The sequence below is a fragment of the Corythoichthys intestinalis genome, chromosome 6, assembly GCF_030265065.1.
Source record: "Corythoichthys intestinalis isolate RoL2023-P3 chromosome 6, ASM3026506v1, whole genome shotgun sequence".
In the NCBI taxonomy this organism is placed as follows: Eukaryota; Metazoa; Chordata; class Actinopteri; order Syngnathiformes; family Syngnathidae; genus Corythoichthys; species Corythoichthys intestinalis.
In genome coordinates this window covers 55,176,631-55,195,735 of record NC_080400.1, presented here as the reverse complement: position 1 = coordinate 55,195,735, position 19,105 = coordinate 55,176,631, and the positions used below count along the sequence as shown (strand labels likewise).

General features: G+C 40.8%; 1 protein-coding gene and 16 non-coding genes across 18 annotated transcripts in view; 1 reads left to right on the top strand and 16 right to left on the bottom strand.

Annotated features, from left to right (window-relative positions):
* Positions 1-19,105, top strand: part of LOC130917198 (E3 ISG15--protein ligase HERC5-like) — a 168,089-nt gene that overhangs the window by 89,154 nt on the left and 59,830 nt on the right. The gene's annotated exons all lie outside the window — the stretch shown is intronic.
* On the bottom strand, positions 78-150 carry trnam-cau (transfer RNA methionine (anticodon CAU)). The gene has a single exon. It is a non-coding gene; the product is annotated as a tRNA-Met (tRNA).
* trnam-cau (transfer RNA methionine (anticodon CAU)) lies at positions 1,688-1,760 on the bottom strand. Its single transcript has one exon. It is a non-coding gene; the product is annotated as a tRNA-Met (tRNA).
* trnam-cau (transfer RNA methionine (anticodon CAU)) lies at positions 3,038-3,110 on the bottom strand. The gene has a single exon. It is a non-coding gene; the product is annotated as a tRNA-Met (tRNA).
* trnam-cau (transfer RNA methionine (anticodon CAU)) lies at positions 3,298-3,370 on the bottom strand. Its single transcript has one exon. It is a non-coding gene; the product is annotated as a tRNA-Met (tRNA).
* trnam-cau (transfer RNA methionine (anticodon CAU)) lies at positions 5,454-5,526 on the bottom strand. Its single transcript has one exon. It is a non-coding gene; the product is annotated as a tRNA-Met (tRNA).
* trnam-cau (transfer RNA methionine (anticodon CAU)) lies at positions 6,804-6,876 on the bottom strand. Its single transcript has one exon. It is a non-coding gene; the product is annotated as a tRNA-Met (tRNA).
* On the bottom strand, positions 7,589-7,661 carry trnai-aau (transfer RNA isoleucine (anticodon AAU)). The gene has a single exon. It is a non-coding gene; the product is annotated as a tRNA-Ile (tRNA).
* Positions 8,668-8,740, bottom strand: trnam-cau (transfer RNA methionine (anticodon CAU)). Its single transcript has one exon. It is a non-coding gene; the product is annotated as a tRNA-Met (tRNA).
* trnam-cau (transfer RNA methionine (anticodon CAU)) lies at positions 10,556-10,628 on the bottom strand. The gene has a single exon. It is a non-coding gene; the product is annotated as a tRNA-Met (tRNA).
* On the bottom strand, positions 10,816-10,888 carry trnam-cau (transfer RNA methionine (anticodon CAU)). Its single transcript has one exon. It is a non-coding gene; the product is annotated as a tRNA-Met (tRNA).
* On the bottom strand, positions 12,971-13,043 carry trnam-cau (transfer RNA methionine (anticodon CAU)). The gene has a single exon. It is a non-coding gene; the product is annotated as a tRNA-Met (tRNA).
* Positions 14,061-14,133, bottom strand: trnam-cau (transfer RNA methionine (anticodon CAU)). Its single transcript has one exon. It is a non-coding gene; the product is annotated as a tRNA-Met (tRNA).
* On the bottom strand, positions 14,321-14,393 carry trnam-cau (transfer RNA methionine (anticodon CAU)). Its single transcript has one exon. It is a non-coding gene; the product is annotated as a tRNA-Met (tRNA).
* Positions 16,188-16,260, bottom strand: trnam-cau (transfer RNA methionine (anticodon CAU)). Its single transcript has one exon. It is a non-coding gene; the product is annotated as a tRNA-Met (tRNA).
* trnam-cau (transfer RNA methionine (anticodon CAU)) lies at positions 17,278-17,350 on the bottom strand. The gene has a single exon. It is a non-coding gene; the product is annotated as a tRNA-Met (tRNA).
* Positions 17,538-17,610, bottom strand: trnam-cau (transfer RNA methionine (anticodon CAU)). Its single transcript has one exon. It is a non-coding gene; the product is annotated as a tRNA-Met (tRNA).

Genomic DNA, 19,105 nt, shown 5'->3' with positions numbered 1-19,105 from the left:
GTCGTGATGTTATATATCTGCTCTGACTGGATGAACCCTGAAGGCGATCAGTCATAATGTACATTTTGTTCTAAACCTGCCTCGTGTGAGGATTGAACTCACGACCTTCAGATTATGAGACTGACGTACTACCTACTGTACAAACGAGGCTGATATTTGGCATTTTCATACAAAAAAACTCGGTGACAAATGGTGCATTTGACAAAGAGAAATCAGTGGAACAGCCAATGAAACAACAGATTCTACTTGGAAGAGATGATTGTATTCTCCCTGTTCAAGATTGTTGTCGGGATGTGATATATTCGCTTTGACTGGATGAATCCTGAAGGCGAGCCGTCATAATGTGCATTTGAACCCACAGATTGAACTTACGATCTTCAGATTATGAGACTAACGTACTACCTACTGTACAAACGACTCAGGTATTTGGCTCTTTTATACAAAAAGACTCAATTACAAATGGTGCTTTTGACGAACAGAATCAGTGGAACTGCCAATGAAACAACAGATTCTACTTGGAAGAGATGATTGTATTCTCCCTGTTCAGGATTGTTGTCGGGATATTATTGTTCTGCTCTGACTGGATGAATCCTGAAGGCGATCCGTCATAATGTGCATTTTGTTCAAAACCTGCCTCGTGTGAGGATTGAACTCAGGACCTTCAGATTATGAGACTGACGTACTGCCTACTGTACAAACGAGGCTGACATTCTGCTCTTTAATACAAAAAGACATGGACAATCAGTGGAACTCCTAATGAAACAACAGATTCTACTTGGAAGAGATGATTGTATTCTGCCTGTTCAGGATTGTTGTCGGGATGTTATATACCTGCTCTGACTGGATGAATCCTGAAGGCGATCCGTCATAATTTGTATTTTGTTCTAAACCTGCCTCGTTGAGACTGACGTACTACCTACTGTACAAACGAGGCTGATATTTGGCTCTTTCATTTAAAAAAACTCGGTGACAAGTGGTGCATTTGACAAAGACAAATCAGTGGAACTGCCAATGAAACAACAGATTCTACTTGGAAGAGATGGTTGTATTCTGCCTGTTCAGGATTGTTTTTGGGATGCTACAGATCTGCTCTGACTGGATGAATCCTGAAGGCGATCCGTCATAATGTGCATTTTGTTCTAAACCTGCCTCGTGTGAGGATTGAACTCACGACCTTCAGATTATGAGACTGACGTACTACTTTACAAACGAGGCTGATATTCTTTGCTTTCGTAGAAAAAAACTTGGTGGCAAATGGTGCATTTGACAAAGACAAATCAGTGGAACTGCCAATGAAACAACAGATTTTACTTGGAAGAGATGATTGTATTCCCCCTGTTCAGGATTGTTGTCGGGATATTATTGTTCTGCTCTGACTGGATGAATCCTGAAGGCGATCCGTCATAATGTGCATTTTGTTCAAAACCTGCCTCGTGTGAGGTTTGAACTCACGACCTTCAGAATATGAGACGGACATTGTGCCTACTTTACAAATGAGGTCGACATTCTGCTCTTTAATACAAAAAGACTTGAACAATCAGTGGAACAGCCAATGAAACATCAGACTCTACTTGGAAGAGATGATTGTATTCTCCCTGTTCAGGATTGTCGTCGTGATGTTATATATCTGCTCTGACTGGATGAACCCTGAAGGCGATCAGTCATAATGTACATTTTGTTCTAAACCTGCCTCGTGTGAGGATTGAACTCACGACCTTCAGATTATGAGACTGACGTACTACCTACTGTACAAACGAGGCTGATATTTGGCATTTTCATACAAAAAAACTCGGTGACAAATGGTGCATTTGACAAAGAGAAATCAGTGGAACAGCCAATGAAACAACAGATTCTACTTGGAAGAGATGATTGTATTCTCCCTGTTCAAGATTGTTGTCGGGATGTGATATATTCGCTTTGACTGGATGAATCCTGAAGGCGAGCCGTCATAATGTGCATTTGAACCCACAGATTGAACTTACGATCTTCAGATTATGAGACTAACGTACTACCTACTGTACAAACGACTCAGGTATTTGGCTCTTTTATACAAAAAGACTCAATTACAAATGGTGCTTTTGACGAACAGAATCAGTGGAACTGCCAATGAAACAACAGATTCTACTTGGAAGAGATGATTGTATTCTCCCTGTTCAGGATTGTTGTCGGGATATTATTGTTCTGCTCTGACTGGATGAATCCTGAAGGCGATCCGTCATAATGTGCATTTTGTTCAAAACCTGCCTCGTGTGAGGATTGAACTCAGGACCTTCAGATTATGAGACTGACGTACTGCCTACTGTACAAACGAGGCTGACATTCTGCTCTTTAATACAAAAAGACATGGACAATCAGTGGAACTCCTAATGAAACAACAGATTCTACTTGGAAGAGATGATTGTATTCTGCCTGTTCAGGATTGTTGTCGGGATGTTATATACCTGCTCTGACTGGATGAATCCTGAAGGCGATCCGTCATAATTTGTATTTTGTTCTAAACCTGCCTCGTTGAGACTGACGTACTACCTACTGTACAAACGAGGCTGATATTTGGCTCTTTCATTTAAAAAAACTCGGTGACAAGTGGTGCATTTGACAAAGACAAATCAGTGGAACTGCCAATGAAACAACAGATTCTACTTGGAAGAGATGGTTGTATTCTGCCTGTTCAGGATTGTTTTTGGGATGCTACAGATCTGCTCTGACTGGATGAATCCTGAAGGCGATCCGTCATAATGTGCATTTTGTTCTAAACCTGCCTCGTGTGAGGATTGAACTCACGACCTTCAGATTATGAGACTGACGTACTACTTTACAAACGAGGCTGATATTCTTTGCTTTCGTAGAAAAAAACTTGGTGGCAAATGGTGCATTTGACAAAGACAAATCAGTGGAACTGCCAATGAAACAACAGATTTTACTTGGAAGAGATGATTGTATTCCCCCTGTTCAGGATTGTTGTCGGGATATTATTGTTCTGCTCTGACTGGATGAATCCTGAAGGCGATCCGTCATAATGTGCATTTTGTTCAAAACCTGCCTCGTGTGAGGATTGAACTCACGACCTTCAGATTATGAGACTGACGTACTGCCTACTGTACAAACGAGGCTGACATCCTGTTCTTTAATACAAAAAGACATGGACAATCAGTGGAACTCCTAATGAAACAACAGATTCTACTTGGAAGAGATGATTGTATTCTGCCTGTTCAGGATTGTTGTCGGGATATTATTGTTCTGCTCTGACTGGATAAATCCTGAAGGCGATCCGTCATAATTTGTATTTTGTTCTAAACCTGCCTCGTGTGAGGATTGAACTCACGCCCTTCAGATTATGAGACTGACGTACTACCTACTGTACAAACGAGGCTGATATTTGGCTCTTTCATTTAAAAAAACTCGGTGACAAGTGGTGCATTTGACAAAGACAAATCAGTGGAACTGCCAATGAAACAACAGATTCTACTTGGAAGAGATGGTTGTATTCTCCCTGTTCAGGATAGTTGTCGTGATGTTATATATCTGCTCTGACTGGATGAATCCTGAAAGCGATCGGTCATAATATGCATTTTGTTCAAAACCTGCCTCGTGTTAGGATTGAACTCACGGCCTTCAGATTATGAGACTGACATTCTGCTCTTTAATACAAAAAGACAAGGACAATCAGTGGAACTCCTAATGAAACAACAGATTCTACTTGGAAGAAATGATTGTATTCTGCCTGTTCAGGATTGTTGTCGGGATGTTACATATCTGCGCTGACTGGATGAATCCTGAAGGTGATCCGTCATAATGTGCATTTAAAATCACAGATTGAACTCACGATCTTCAGATTATGAGACTAACGTACTACCTACTGTCCAAACGAGTCAGGTATTTGGCTCTTTTATACAAAAAAACTCTGTGACAAATGGTGCTTTTGACTAGCAGAATCAGTGGAATTGCCAATGAAACAACAGATTCTACTTGGAAGAGATAAATGTATTCTCCCTGTTCAGGATTGTTGTCGGGATGTTATATACCTGCTCTGACTGGATGAATCCTGAAGGCGATCGGTCATAATTTGCATTTTGTTCTAAACCTGCCTTGTGTGAGGATTGAACTCACGACCTTCAGATTATGAGACTGACGTACTACTGTACAAACGAGGCTGATATTTGGCTCTTTCATATAAAAAAAACTCGGTGACAAGTGGTGCATTTGACAAAGACAAATCAGTGGAACTGCCAATGAAACAACAGATTTTACTTGGAAGAGATGGTTGTATTCTGCCTGTTCAGGATTGTTGTTGGGATGCTACATATCTGCTCTGACTGGATGAATCCTGAAGGCGATCGGTCATAATGTGCATTTTGTTCAAAATCTGCCTTGTGTGAGGTTTGAACTCACGACCTTCTGATTATGAGACTGACGTACTACCTACTTTACAAACGAGTCAGGTATTTGGCTCTTTTATACAAAAAAACTCGGTGACAAATGGTGCTTTTGACGAACAGAATCAGTGGAATTGCCAATGAAACAACAGATTCTACTTGGAAGAGATAAATGTATTCTCCCTGTTAAGGATTGTTGTCGGGATGTTATATACCTGCTCTGACTGGATGAATCCTGAAGGCGATCCGTCATAATTTGTATTTTGTTCTAAACCTGCCTCGTTGAGACTGACGTACTACCTACTGTACAAACGAGGCTGATATTTGGCTCTTTCATTTAAAAAAACTCGGTGACAAGTGGTGCATTTGACAAAGACAAATCAGTGGAACTGCCAATGAAACAACAGATTCTACTTGGAAGAGATGGTTGTATTCTGCCTGTTCAGGATTGTTTTTGGGATGCTACAGATCTGCTCTGACTGGATGAATCCTGAAGGCGATCCGTCATAATGTGCATTTTGTTCTAAACCTGCCTCGTGTGAGGATTGAACTCACGACCTTCAGATTATGAGACTGACGTACTACTTTACAAACGAGGCTGATATTCTTTGCTTTCGTAGAAAAAAACTTGGTGGCAAATGGTGCATTTGACAAACACAAATCAGTGGAACTGCCAATGAAACAACAGATTCTACTTGGAAGAGATGATTGTATTCTCCCTGTTCAAGATTTTTGTCGGGATGTTATATATTCGCTTTGACTGGATGAATCCTGAAGGCGAGCCGTCATAATGTGCATTTGAACTCACAGATTGAACTCACGATCTTCAGATTATGAGACTAACGTACTACCTACTGTACAAACGACTCAGGTATTTGGGTCTTTTATACAAAAAAACTCGATTACAAATGGTGCTTTTGACTAACAGAATGAGTGGAACTGCCAATGAAACAACAGATTCTACTTGGAAGAGATGATTGTATTCCCCCTGTTCAGGATTGTTGTCGGGATATTATTGTTCTGCTCTGACTGGATGAATCCTGAAGGCGATCCGTCATAATGTGCATTTTGTTCAAAACCTGCCTCGTGTGAGGATTGAACTCACGACCTTCAGATTATGAGACTGACGTACTGCCTACTGTACAAACGAGGCTGACATTCTGCTCTTTAATACAAAAAGACATGGACAATCAGTGGAACTCCTAATGAAAGAACAGATTCTACTTGGAAGAGATGATTGTATTCTGCCTGTTCAGGATTGTTGTCGGGATGTTATATATCTGCTCTGACTGGATGAATCCTGACGGCGATCCGTCATAATGTGCATTTTGTTCAAAACCTGCCTCGTGTGAGGTTTGAACTCACGAATTTCAGATTATGAGACTGCCGTACTACCTACTGTACAAACAAGGCTGACTTTTCGCTCTTTCATACGAAAAAACTCGGTGACTAATGGTGCATTTGACAAAGACAAATCAGTGGAACTGCCAATGAAACAACAGATTCTACTTGGAAGAGATGATTGTATTCCCCCTGTTCAGGATTGTTGTCGGGATGTTATATATCTGCGCTGACTGGATGAATCCTGAAGGTGATCCATCATAATGTGCATTTTGTTCAAAACCTGCCATGTGTGAGGATTGAACTAACGACCTTCAGATTATGAGACTGACGTACTGCCTACTGTACAAACGAGGCTGACATTCTGCTCTTTAATACAAAAAGACATGGACAATCAGTGGAACTCCTAAAGAAACAACAGATTCTACTTGGAAGAGATGATTGTATTCTGCCTGTTCAGGATTGTTGTCGGGATGTTATATATCTGATCTGACTGGATGAATCCTGAAGGCGAGCCGTCATAATGTGCATTTTGTTCAAAACCTGCCTCGTGTGAGGTTTGAACTCACGACTTTCAGATTATGAGACTGCCGTACTACCTACTGTACAAACGAGGCTGACTTTTCGCTCTTTCATACGAAAAAACTCGGTGACTAATGGTGCATTTGACAAAGACAAATCAGTGGAACTGCCAATGAAACAACAGATTCTACTTGGAAGAGATGATTGTATTCCCCCTGTTCAGGATTGTTGTCGGGATATTATTGTTCTGCTCTGACTGGATGAATCCTGAAGGCGATCCGTCATAATGTGCATTTTGTTCAAAACCTGCCTCATGTGAGGATTGAAGTCACGACCTTCAGATTATGAGACTGACGTACTGCCTACTGTACAAACGAGGCTGACATCCTGTTCTTTAATACAAAAAGACATGGACAATCAGTGGAACTCCTAATGAAACAACAGATTCTACTTGGAAGAGATGATTGTATTCTGCCTGTTCAGGATTGTTGTCGGGATATTATTGTTCTGCTCTGACTGGATGAATCCTGAAGGCGATCCGTCATAACTTGTATTTTGTTCTAAACCTGCCTCGTGTGAGGATTGAACTCACGACCTTCAGATTATGAGACTGACGTACTACCTACTGTACAAACGAGGCTGATATTTGGCTCTTTCATTTAAAAAAAACTCGGTGACAAGTGGTGCATTTGACAAAGACAAATCAGTGGAACTGCCAATGAAACAACAGATTCTACTTGGAAGAGATGGTTGTATTCTCCCTGTTCAGGATAGTTGTCGTGATGTTATATATCTGCTCTGACTGGATGAATCCTGAAAGCGATCGGTCATAATATGCATTTTGTTCTAAACCTGCCTCGTGTTAGGATTGAACTCACGGCCTTCAGATTATGAGACTGACATTCTGCTCTTTAATACAAAAAGACAAGGACAATCAGTGGAACTCCTAATGAAACAACAGATTTTACTTGGAAGAAATGATTGTATTCTGCCTGTTCAGGATTGTTGTCGGGATGTTTCTATCTGCGCTGACTGGATGAATCCTGAAGGTGATCCGTCATAATGTGCATTTGAAATCACAGATTGAACTCACGATCTTCAGATTATGAGACTAACGTACTACCTACTGTACAAACGAGTCAGATATTTGGCTCTTTTATACAAAAAAACACAGTGACAAATGGTGCTTTTGACTAACAGAATCAGAGGAATTGCCAATGAAACAACAGATTCTACTTGGAAGAGATGGTTGTATTCTCCCTGTTCAGGACTGTTGTCGGGATATTATTGTTCTGCCCTGACTGGATGAATCCTGAAGGCAATCCTTCATAGTGTGCATTTTGTTCAAAACCTGCCTCGTGTGAGAATTGAACTCACGACCTTCAGATTATTAGACTGATGTACTGCCTACTGTCCAAACGAGGCTAAGATTCTGTTCTTTAATACAAAAAGACAAGGACAATCAGTGGAACTCCTAATGAAACAACAGATTCTACTTGGAAGAAATGATTGTATTCTCCCTGTTCAGGATTGTTGTATCTCTGCTCTGACTGGATGAATCCTGAAGGCGATCCGTCATAATGTGCATTTTGTTCAAAACCTGCCTCGTGTGAGGTTTGAACTCACGACCTTCAGATTATGAGACTGCCGTACTATCTACTGTACAAACGAGGCTGACTTTTCGCTCTTTCATACGAAAAAACTCGGTGACCAATGGTGCATTTGACAAAGACAAATCAGTGGAACTGCCAATGAAACAACAGATTCTACTTGGAAGAGATGATTGTATTCCCCCTGTTCAGGATTGTTGTCGGGATATTATTGTTCTGCTCTGACTGGATGAATCCTGAAGGCGATCCGTCATAATGTGCATTTTGTTCAAAACCAGCCTCGTGTGAGGATTGCACTCACGACCTTCAGATTATGAGACTGACGTACTGCCTACTGTACAAACGAGGCTGACATTCTCCTCTTTAATACAAAAAGACATGGACAATCAGTGGAACTCCTAATGAAACAACAGATTCTACTTGGAAGAGATGATTGTATTCTGCCTGTTCAGGATTGTTGTCGGGATGTTATATATCTGCTCTGACTGGATGAATCCTGAAGGCGATCCGTCATAATGTGCATTTTGTTCAAAACCTGCCTCGTGTGAGGTTTGAACTCACGACTTTCAGATTATGAGACTGCCGTACTACCTACTGTACAAACGAGGCTGACTTTTCGCTCTTTCATACGAAAAAACTCGGTGACTAATGGTGCATTTGACAAAGACAAATCAGTGGAACTGCCAATGAAACAACAGATTCTACTTGGAAGAGATGATTGTATTCTGCCTGTTCAGGATTGTTGTCGGGATATTATTGTTCTGCTCTGACTGGATAAATCCTGAAGGCGATCCGTCATAATTTGTATTTTGTTCTAAACCTGCCTCGTGTGAGGATTGAACTCACGCCCTTCAGATTATGAGACTGACGTACTACCGACTGTACAAACGAGGCTGATATTTGGCTCTTTCATTTAAAAAAAACTCGGTGACAAGTGGTGCATTTGACAAAGACAAATCAGTGGAACTGCCAATGAAACAACAGATTCTACTTGGAAGAGATGGTTGTATTCTCCCTGTTCAGGATAGTTGTCGTGATGTTATATATCTGCTCTGACTGGATGAATCCTGAAAGCGATCGGTCATAATATGCATTTTGTTCAAAACCTGCCTCGTGTTAGGATTGAACTCACGGCCTTCAGATTATGAGACTGACATTCTGCTCTTTAATACAAAAAGACAAGGACAATCAGTGGAACTCCTAATGAAACAACAGATTCTACTTGGAAGAAATGATTGTATTCTGCCTGTTCAGGATTGTTGTCGGGATGTTACATATCTGCGCTGACTGGATGAATCCTGAAGGTGATCCGTCATAATGTGCATTTAAAATCACAGATTGAACTCACGATCTTCAGATTATGAGACTAACGTACTACCTACTGTCCAAACGAGTCAGGTATTTGGCTCTTTTATACAAAAAAACTCGGTGACAAATGGTGCTTTTGACTAGCAGAATCAGTGGAATTGCCAATGAAACAACAGATTCTACTTGGAAGAGATAAATGTATTCTCCCTGTTCAGGATTGTTGTCGGGATGTTATATACCTGCTCTGACTGGATGAATCCTGAAGGCGATCGGTCATAATTTGCATTTTGTTCTAAACCTGCCTTGTGTGAGGATTGAACTCACGACCTTCAGATTATGAGACTGACGTACTACTGTACAAACGAGGCTGATATTTGGCTCTTTCATATAAAAAAAACTCGGTGACAAGTGGTGCATTTGACAAAGACAAATCAGTGGAACTGCCAATGAAACAACAGATTTTACTTGGAAGAGATGGTTGTATTCTGCCTGTTCAGGATTGTTGTTGGGATGCTACATATCTGCTCTGACTGGATGAATCCTGAAGGCGATCGGTCATAATGTGCATTTTGTTCAAAATCTGCCTTGTGTGAGGTTTGAACTCACGACCTTCTGATTATGAGACTGACGTACTACCTACTTTACAAACGAGTCAGGTATTTGGCTCTTTTATACAAAAAAACTTGATTACAAATGGTGCTTTTGACGAACAGAATCAGTGGAATTGCCAATGAAACAACAGATTCTACTTGGAAGAGATAAATGTATTCTCCCTGTTAAGGATTGTTGTCGGGATGTTATATACCTGCTCTGACTGGATGAATCCTGAAGGCGATCCGTCATAATTTGTATTTTGTTCTAAACCTGCCTCGTTGAGACTGACGTACTACCTACTGTACAAACGAGGCTGATATTTGGCTCTTTCATTTAAAAAAACTCGGTGACAAGTGGTGCATTTGACAAAGACAAATCAGTGGAACTGCCAATGAAACAACAGATTCTACTTGGAAGAGATGGTTGTATTCTGCCTGTTCAGGATTGTTTTTGGGATGCTACAGATCTGCTCTGACTGGATGAATCCTGAAGGCGATCCGTCATAATGTGCATTTTGTTCTAAACCTGCCTCGTGTGAGGATTGAACTCACGACCTTCAGATTATGAGACTGACGTACTACTTTACAAACGAGGCTGATATTCTTTGCTTTCGTAGAAAAAAACTTGGTGGCAAATGGTGCATTTGACAAAGACAAATCAGTGGAACTGCCAATGAAACAACAGATTTTACTTCGAAGAGATGATTGTATTCCCCCTGTTCAGGATTGTTGTCGGGATATTATTGTTCTGCTCTGACTGGATGAATCCTGAAGGCGATCCGTCATAATGTGCATTTTGTTCAAAACCTGCCTCGTGTGAGGATTGAACTCACGACCTTCAGATTATGAGACTGACGTACTGCCTACTGTACAAACGAGGCTGACATCCTGTTCTTTAATACAAAAAGACATGGACAATCAGTGGAACTCCTAATGAAACAACAGATTCTACTTGGAAGAGATGATTGTATTCTGCCTGTTCAGGATTGTTGTCGGGATATTATTGTTCTGCTCTGACTGGATAAATCCTGAAGGCGATCCGTCATAATTTGTATTTTGCTCTAAACCTGCCTCGTGTGAGGATTGAACTCACGCCCTTCAGATTATGAGACTGACGTACTACCTACTGTACAAACGAGGCTGATATTTGGCTCTTTCATTTAAAAAAACTCGGTGACAAGTGGTGCATTTGACAAAGACAAATCAGTGGAACTGCCAATGAAACAACAGATTCTACTTGGAAGAGATGGTTGTATTCTCCCTGTTCAGGATAGTTGTCGTGATGTTATATATCTGCTCTGACTGGATGAATCCTGAAAGCGATCGGTCATAATATGCATTTTGTTCAAAACCTGCCTCGTGTTAGGATTGAACTCACGGCCTTCAGATTATGAGACTGACATTCTGCTCTTTAATACAAAAAGACAAGGACAATCAGTGGAACTCCTAATGAAACAACAGATTCTACTTGGAAGAAATGATTGTATTCTGCCTGTTCAGGATTGTTGTCGGGATGTTACATATCTGCGCTGACTGGATGAATCCTGAAGGTGATCCGTCATAATGTGCATTTAAAATCACAGATTGAACTCACGATCTTCAGATTATGAGACTAACGTACTACCTACTGTCCAAACGAGTCAGGTATTTGGCTCTTTTATACAAAAAAACTCGGTGACAAATGGTGCTTTTGACTAACAGAATCAGTGGAATTGCCAATGAAACAACAGATTCTACTTGGAAGAGATAAATGTATTCTCCCTGTTCAGGATTGTTGTCGGGATGTTATATACCTGCTCTGACTGGATGAATCCTGATGGCGATCGGTCATAATTTGCATTTTGTTCTAAACCTGCCTTGTGTGAGGATTGAACTCACGACCTTCAGATTATGAGACTGACGTACTACTGTACAAACGAGGCTGATATTTGGCTCTTTTATATAAAAAAAACTCGGTGACAAGTGGTGCATTTGACAAAGACAAATCAGTGGAACTGCCAATGAAACAACAGATTTTACTTGGAAGAGATGGTTGTATTCTGCCTGTTCAGGATTGTTGTTGGGATGCTACATATCTGCTCTGACTGGATGAATCCTGAAGGCGATCGGTCATAATGTGCATTTTGTTCAAAATCTGCCTTGTGTGAGGTTTGAACTCACGACCTTCTGATTATGAGACTGACGTACTACCTACTTTACAAACGAGTCAGGTATTTGGCTCTTTTATACAAAAAAACTCGGTGACAAATGGTGCTTTTGACGAACAGAATCAGTGGAATTGCCAATGAAACAACAGATTCTACTTGGAAGAGATAAATGTATTCTCCCTGTTAAGGATTGTTGTCGGGATGTTATATACCTGCTCTGACTGGATGAATCCTGAAGGCGATCCGTCATAATTTGTATTTTGTTCTAAACCTGCCTCGTTGAGACTGACGTACTACCTACTGTACAAACGAGGCTGATATTTGGCTCTTTCATTTAAAAAAACTCGGTGACAAGTGGTGCATTTGACAAAGACAAATCAGTGGAAATGCCAATGAAACAACAGATTCTACTTGGAAGAGATGGTTGTATTCTGCCTGTTCAGGATTGTTTTTGGGATGCTACAGATCTGCTCTGACTGGATGAATCCTGAAGGCGATCCGTCATAATGTGCATTTTGTTCTAAACCTGCCTCGTGTGAGGATTGAACTCACGACCTTCAGATTATGAGACTGACGTACTACTTTACAAACGAGGCTGATATTCTTTGCTTTCGTAGAAAAAAACTTGGTGGCAAATGGTGCATTTGACAAACACAAATCAGTGGAACTGCCAATGAAACAACAGATTCTACTTGGAAGAGATGATTGTATTCTCCCTGTTCAAGATTTTTGTCGGGATGTTATATATTCGCTTTGACTGGATGAATCCTGAAGGCGAGCCGTCATAATGTGCATTTGAACTCACAGATTGAACTCACGATCTTCAGATTATGAGACTAACGTACTACCTACTGTACAAACGACTCAGGTATTTGGGTCTTTTATACAAAAAAACTCGATTACAAATGGTGCTTTTGACTAACAGAATGAGTGGAACTGCCAATGAAACAACAGATTCTACTTGGAAGAGATGATTGTATTCCCCCGTTCAGGATTGTTGTCGGGATATTATTGTTCTGCTCTGACTGGATGAATCCTGAAGGCGATCCGTCATAATGTGCATTTTGTTCAAAACCTGCCTCGTGTGAGGATTGAACTCACGACCTTCAGATTATGAGACTGACGTACTGCCTACTGTACAAACGAGGCTGACATTCTGCTCTTTAATACAAAAAGACATGGACAATCAGTGGAACTCCTAATGAAAGAACAGATTCTACTTGGAAGAGATGATTGTATTCTGCCTGTTCAGGATTGTTGTCGGGATGTTATATATCTGCTCTGACTGGATGAATCCTGAAGGCGATCCGTCATAATGTGCATTTTGTTCAAAACCTGCCTCGTGTGAGGTTTGAACTCACGACTTTCAGATTATGAGACTGCCGTACTACCTACTGTACAAACAAGGCTGACTTTTCACTCTTTCATACGAAAAAACTCGGTGACTAATGGTGCATTTGACAAAGACAAATCAGTGGAACTGCCAATGAAACAACAGATTCTACTTGGAAGAGATGATTGTATTCCCCCTGTTCAGGATTGTTGTCGGGATGTTATATATCTGCGCTGACTGGATGAATCCTGAAGGTGATCCGTCATAATGTGCATTTTGTTCAAAACCTGCCATGTGTGAGGATTGAACTCACGACCTTCAGATTATGAGACTGACGTACTGCCTACTGTACAAACGAGGCTGACATTCTGCTCTTTAATACAAAAAGACATGGACAATCAGTGGAACTCCTAAAGAAACAACAGATTCTACTTGGAAGAGATGATTGTATTCTGCCTGTTCAGGATTGTTGTCGGGATGTTATATATCTGATCTGACTGGATGAATCCTGAAGGCGAGCCGTCATAATGTGCATTTTGTTCAAAACATGCCTCGTGTGAGGTTTGAACTCACGACTTTCAGATTATGAGACTGCCGTACTACCTACTGTACAAACGAGGCTGACTTTTCGCTCTTTCATACGAAAAAACTCGGTGACTAATGGTGCATTTGACAAAGACAAATCAGTGGAACTGCCAATGAAACAACAGATTCTACTTGGAAGAGATGATTGTATTCCCCCTGTTCAGGATTGTTGTCGGGATATTATTGTTCTGCTCTGACTGGATGAATCCTGAAGGCGATCCGTCATAATGTGCATTTTGTTCAAAACCTGCCTCGTGTGAGGATTGAACTCACGACCTTCAGATTATGAGACTGACGTACTGCCTACTGTACAAACGAGGCTGACATCCTGTTCTTTAATACAAAAAGACATGGACAATCAGTGGAACTCCTAATGAAACAACAGATTCTACTTGGAAGAGATGATTGTATTCTGCCTGTTCAGGATTGTTGTCGGGATATTATTGTTCTGCTCTGACTGGATGAATCCTGAAGGCGATCCGTCATAATTTGTATTTTGTTCTAAACCTGCCTCGTGTGAGGATTGAACTCACGACCTTCAGATTATGAGACTGACGTACTACCTACTGTACAAACGAGGCTGATATTTGGCTCTTTCATTTAAAAAAACTAGGTGACAAGTGGTGCATTTGACAAAGACAAATCAGTGGAACTGCCAATGAAACAACAGATTCTACTTGGAAGAGATGGTTGTATTCTCCCTGTTCAGGATAGTTGTCGTGATGTTATATATCTGCTCTGACTGGATGAATCCTGAAAGCGATCGGTCATAATATGCATTTTGTTCTAAACCTGCCTCGTGTTAGGATTGAACTCACGGCCTTCAGATTATGAGACTGACATTCTGCTCTTTAATACAAAAAGACAAGGACAATCAGTGGAACTCCTAATGAAACAACAGATTTTACTTGGAAGAAATGATTGTATTCTGCCTGTTCAGAATTGTTGTCGGGATGTTTCTATCTGCGCTGACTGGATGAATCCTGAAGGTGATCCGTCATAATGTGCATTTGAAATCACAGATTGAACTCACGATCTTCAGATTATGAGACTAACGTACTACCTACTGTACAAACGAGTCAGATATTTGGCTCTTTTATACAAAAAAACACAGTGACAAATGGTGCTTTTGACTAACAGAATCAGAGGAATTGCCAATGAAACAACAGATTCTACTTGGAAGAGATGATTGTATTCCCCCTGTTCAGGACTGTTGTCGGGATATTATTGTTCTGCCCTGACTGGATGAATCCTGAAGGCAATCCTTCATAGTGTGCATTTTGTTCAAAACCTGCCTCGTGTGAGAATTGAACTCACGACCTTCAGATTATGAGACTGATGTACTGCCTACTGTCCAAACGAGGCTAAGATTCTGTTCTTTAACACAAAAAGACAAGGACAATCAGTGGAACTCCTAATGAAACAACAGATTCTACTTGGAAGAAATGATTGTATTCTCCCTGTTCAGGATTGTTGTATCTCTGCTCTGACTGGATGAATCCTGAAGGCGATCCGTCATAATGTGCTTTTTGTTCAAAACCTGCCTCGTGTGAGGTTTGAACTCACGACCTTCAGATTATGAGACTGCCGTACTATCTACTGTACAAACGAGGCTGACTTTTCGCTCTTTCATACGAAAAAACTCGGTTACCAATGGTGCATTTGACAAAGACAAATCAGTGGAAATGCCAATGAAACAACAGATTCTACTTGGAAGAGATGGTTGTATTCTGCCTGTTCAGGATTGTTTTTGGGATGCTACAGATCTGCTCTGACTGGATGAATCCTGAAGGCGATCCGTCATAATGTGCATTTTGTTCTAAACCTGCCTCGTGTGAGGATTGAACTCACGACCTTCAGATTATGAGACTGACGTACTACTTTACAAACGAGGCTGATATTCTTTGCTTTCGTAGAAAAAAACTTGGTGGCAAATGGTGCATTTGACAAACACAAATCAGTGGAACTGCCAATGAAACAACAGATTCTACTTGGAAGAGATGATTGTATTCTCCCTGTTCAAGATTTTTGTCGGGATGTTATATATTCGCTTTGACTGGATGAATCCTGAAGGCGAGCCGTCATAATGTGCATTTGAACTCACAGATTGAACTCACGATCTTCAGATTATGAGACTAACGTACTACCTACTGTACAAACGACTCAGGTATTTGGGTCTTTTATACAAAAAAACTCGATTACAAATGGTGCTTTTGACTAACAGAATGAGTGGAACTGCCAATGAAACAACAGATTCTACTTGGAAGAGATGATTGTATTCCCCCGTTCAGGATTGTTGTCGGGATATTATTGTTCTGCTCTGACTGGATGAATCCTGAAGGCGATCCGTCATAATGTGCATTTTGTTCAAAACCTGCCTCGTGTGAGGATTGAACTCACGACCTTCAGATTATGAGACTGACGTACTGCCTACTGTACAAACGAGGCTGACATTCTGCTCTTTAATACAAAAAGACATGGACAATCAGTGGAACTCCTAATGAAAGAACAGATTCTACTTGGAAGAGATGATTGTATTCTGCCTGTTCAGGATTGTTGTCGGGATGTTATATATCTGCTCTGACTGGATGAATCCTGAAGGCGATCCGTCATAATGTGCATTTTGTTCAAAACCTGCCTCGTGTGAGGTTTGAACTCACGACTTTCAGATTATGAGACTGCCGTACTACCTACTGTACAAACAAGGCTGACTTTTCACTCTTTCATACGAAAAAACTCGGTGACTAATGGTGCATTTGACAAAGACAAATCAGTGGAACTGCCAATGAAACAACAGATTCTACTTGGAAGAGATGATTGTATTCCCCCTGTTCAGGATTGTTGTCGGGATGTTATATATCTGCGCTGACTGGATGAATCCTGAAGGTGATCCGTCATAATGTGCATTTTGTTCAAAACCTGCCATGTGTGAGGATTGAACTCACGACCTTCAGATTATGAGACTGACGTACTGCCTACTGTACAAACGAGGCTGACATTCTGCTCTTTAATACAAAAAGACATGGACAATCAGTGGAACTCCTAAAGAAACAACAGATTCTACTTGGAAGAGATGATTGTATTCTGCCTGTTCAGGATTGTTGTCGGGATGTTATATATCTGATCTGACTGGATGAATCCTGAAGGCGAGCCGTCATAATGTGCATTTTGTTCAAAACATGCCTCGTGTGAGGTTTGAACTCACGACTTTCAGATTATGAGACTGCCGTACTACCTACTGTACAAACGAGGCTGACTTTTCGCTCTTTCATACGAAAAAACTCGGTGACGAATGGTGCATTTGACAAAGACAAATCAGTGGAACTGCCAATGAAACAACAGATTCTACTTGGAAGAGATGATTGTATTCCCCCTGTTCAGGATTGTTGTCGGGATATTATTGTTCTGCTCTGACTGGATGAATCCTGAAGGCGATCCGTCATAATGTGCATTTTGTTCAAAACCTGCCTCGTGTGAGGATTGAACTCACGACCTTCAGATTATGAGACTGACGTACTGCCTACTGTACAAACGAGGCTGACATCCTGTTCTTTAATACAAAAAGACATGGACAATCAGTGGAACTCCTAATGAAACAACAGATTCTACTTGGAAGAGATGATTGTATTCTGCCTGTTCAGGATTGTTGTCCGGATATTATTGTTCTGCTCTGACTGGATGAATCCTGAAGGCGATCCGTCATAATTTGTATTTTGTTCTAAACCTGCCTCGTGTGAGGATTGAACTCACGACCTTCAGATTATGAGACTGACGTACTACCTACTGTACAAACGAGGCTGATATTTGGCTCTTTCATTTAAAAAAACTAGGTGACAAGTGGTGCATTTGACAAAGACAAATCAGTGGAACTGCCAATGAAACAACAGATTCTACTTGGAAGAGATGGTTGTATTCTCCCTGTTCAGGATAGTTGTCGTGATGTTATATATCTGCTCTGACTGGATGAATCCTGAAAGCGATCGGTCATAATATGCATTTTGTTCTAAACCTGCCTCGTGTTAGGATTGAACTCACGGCCTTCAGATTATGAGACTGACATTCTGCTCTTTAATACAAAAAGACAAGGACAATCAGTGGAACTCCTAATGAAACAACAGATTTTACTTGGAAGAAATGATTGTATTCTGCCTGTTCAGAATTGTTGTCGGGATGTTTCTATCTGCGCTGACTGGATGAATCCTGAAGGTGATCCGTCATAATGTGCATTTGAAATCACAGATTGAACTCACGATCTTCAGATTATGAGACTAACGTACTACCTACTGTACAAACGAGTCAGATATTTGGCTCTTTTATACAAAAAAACACAGTGACAAATGGTGCTTTTGACTAACAGAATCAGAGGAATTGCCAATGAAACAACAGATTCTACTTGGAAGAGATGATTGTATTCCCCCTGTTCAGGACTGTTGTCGGGATATTATTGTTCTGCCCTGACTGGATGAATCCTGAAGGCAATCCTTCATAGTGTGCATTTTGTTCAAAACCTGCCTCGTGTGAGAATTGAACTCACGACCTTCAGATTATGAGACTGATGTACTGCCTACTGTCCAAACGAGGCTAAGATTCTGTTCTTTAACACAAAAAGACAAGGACAATCAGTGGAACTCCTAATGAAACAACAGATTCTACTTGGAAGAAATGATTGTATTCTCCCTGTTCAGGATTGTTGTATCTCTGCTCTGACTGGATGAATCCTGAAGGCGATCCGTCATAATGTGCTTTTTGTTCAAAACCTGCCTCGTGTGAGGTTTGAACTCACGACCTTCAGATTATGAGACTGCCGTACTATCTACTGTACAAACGAGGCTGACTTTTCGCTCTTTCATACGAAAAAACTCGGTTACCAATGGTGCATTTGACAAAGACAAATCAGTGGAACTGCCAATGAAACAACAGATTCTACTTGGAAGAGATGATTGTATTCCCCCTGTTCAGGATTGTTGTCGGGATATTATTGTTCTGCTCTGACTGGATGAATCCTGAAGGCGATCCGTCATAATGTGCATTTTGTTCAAAACCAGCCTCGTGTGAGGATTGCACTCACGACCTTCAGATTATGAGACTGACGTACTGCCTACTGTACAAACGAGGCTGACATTCTCCTCTTTAATACAAAAAGACATGGACAATCAGTGGAACTCCTAATGAAACAACAGATTCTACTTGGAAGAGATGATTGTATTCGGCCTGTTCAGGATTGTTGTCGGGATGTTATATATCTGCTCTGACTGGATGAATCCTGAAGGCGATCCGTCATAATGTGCATTTT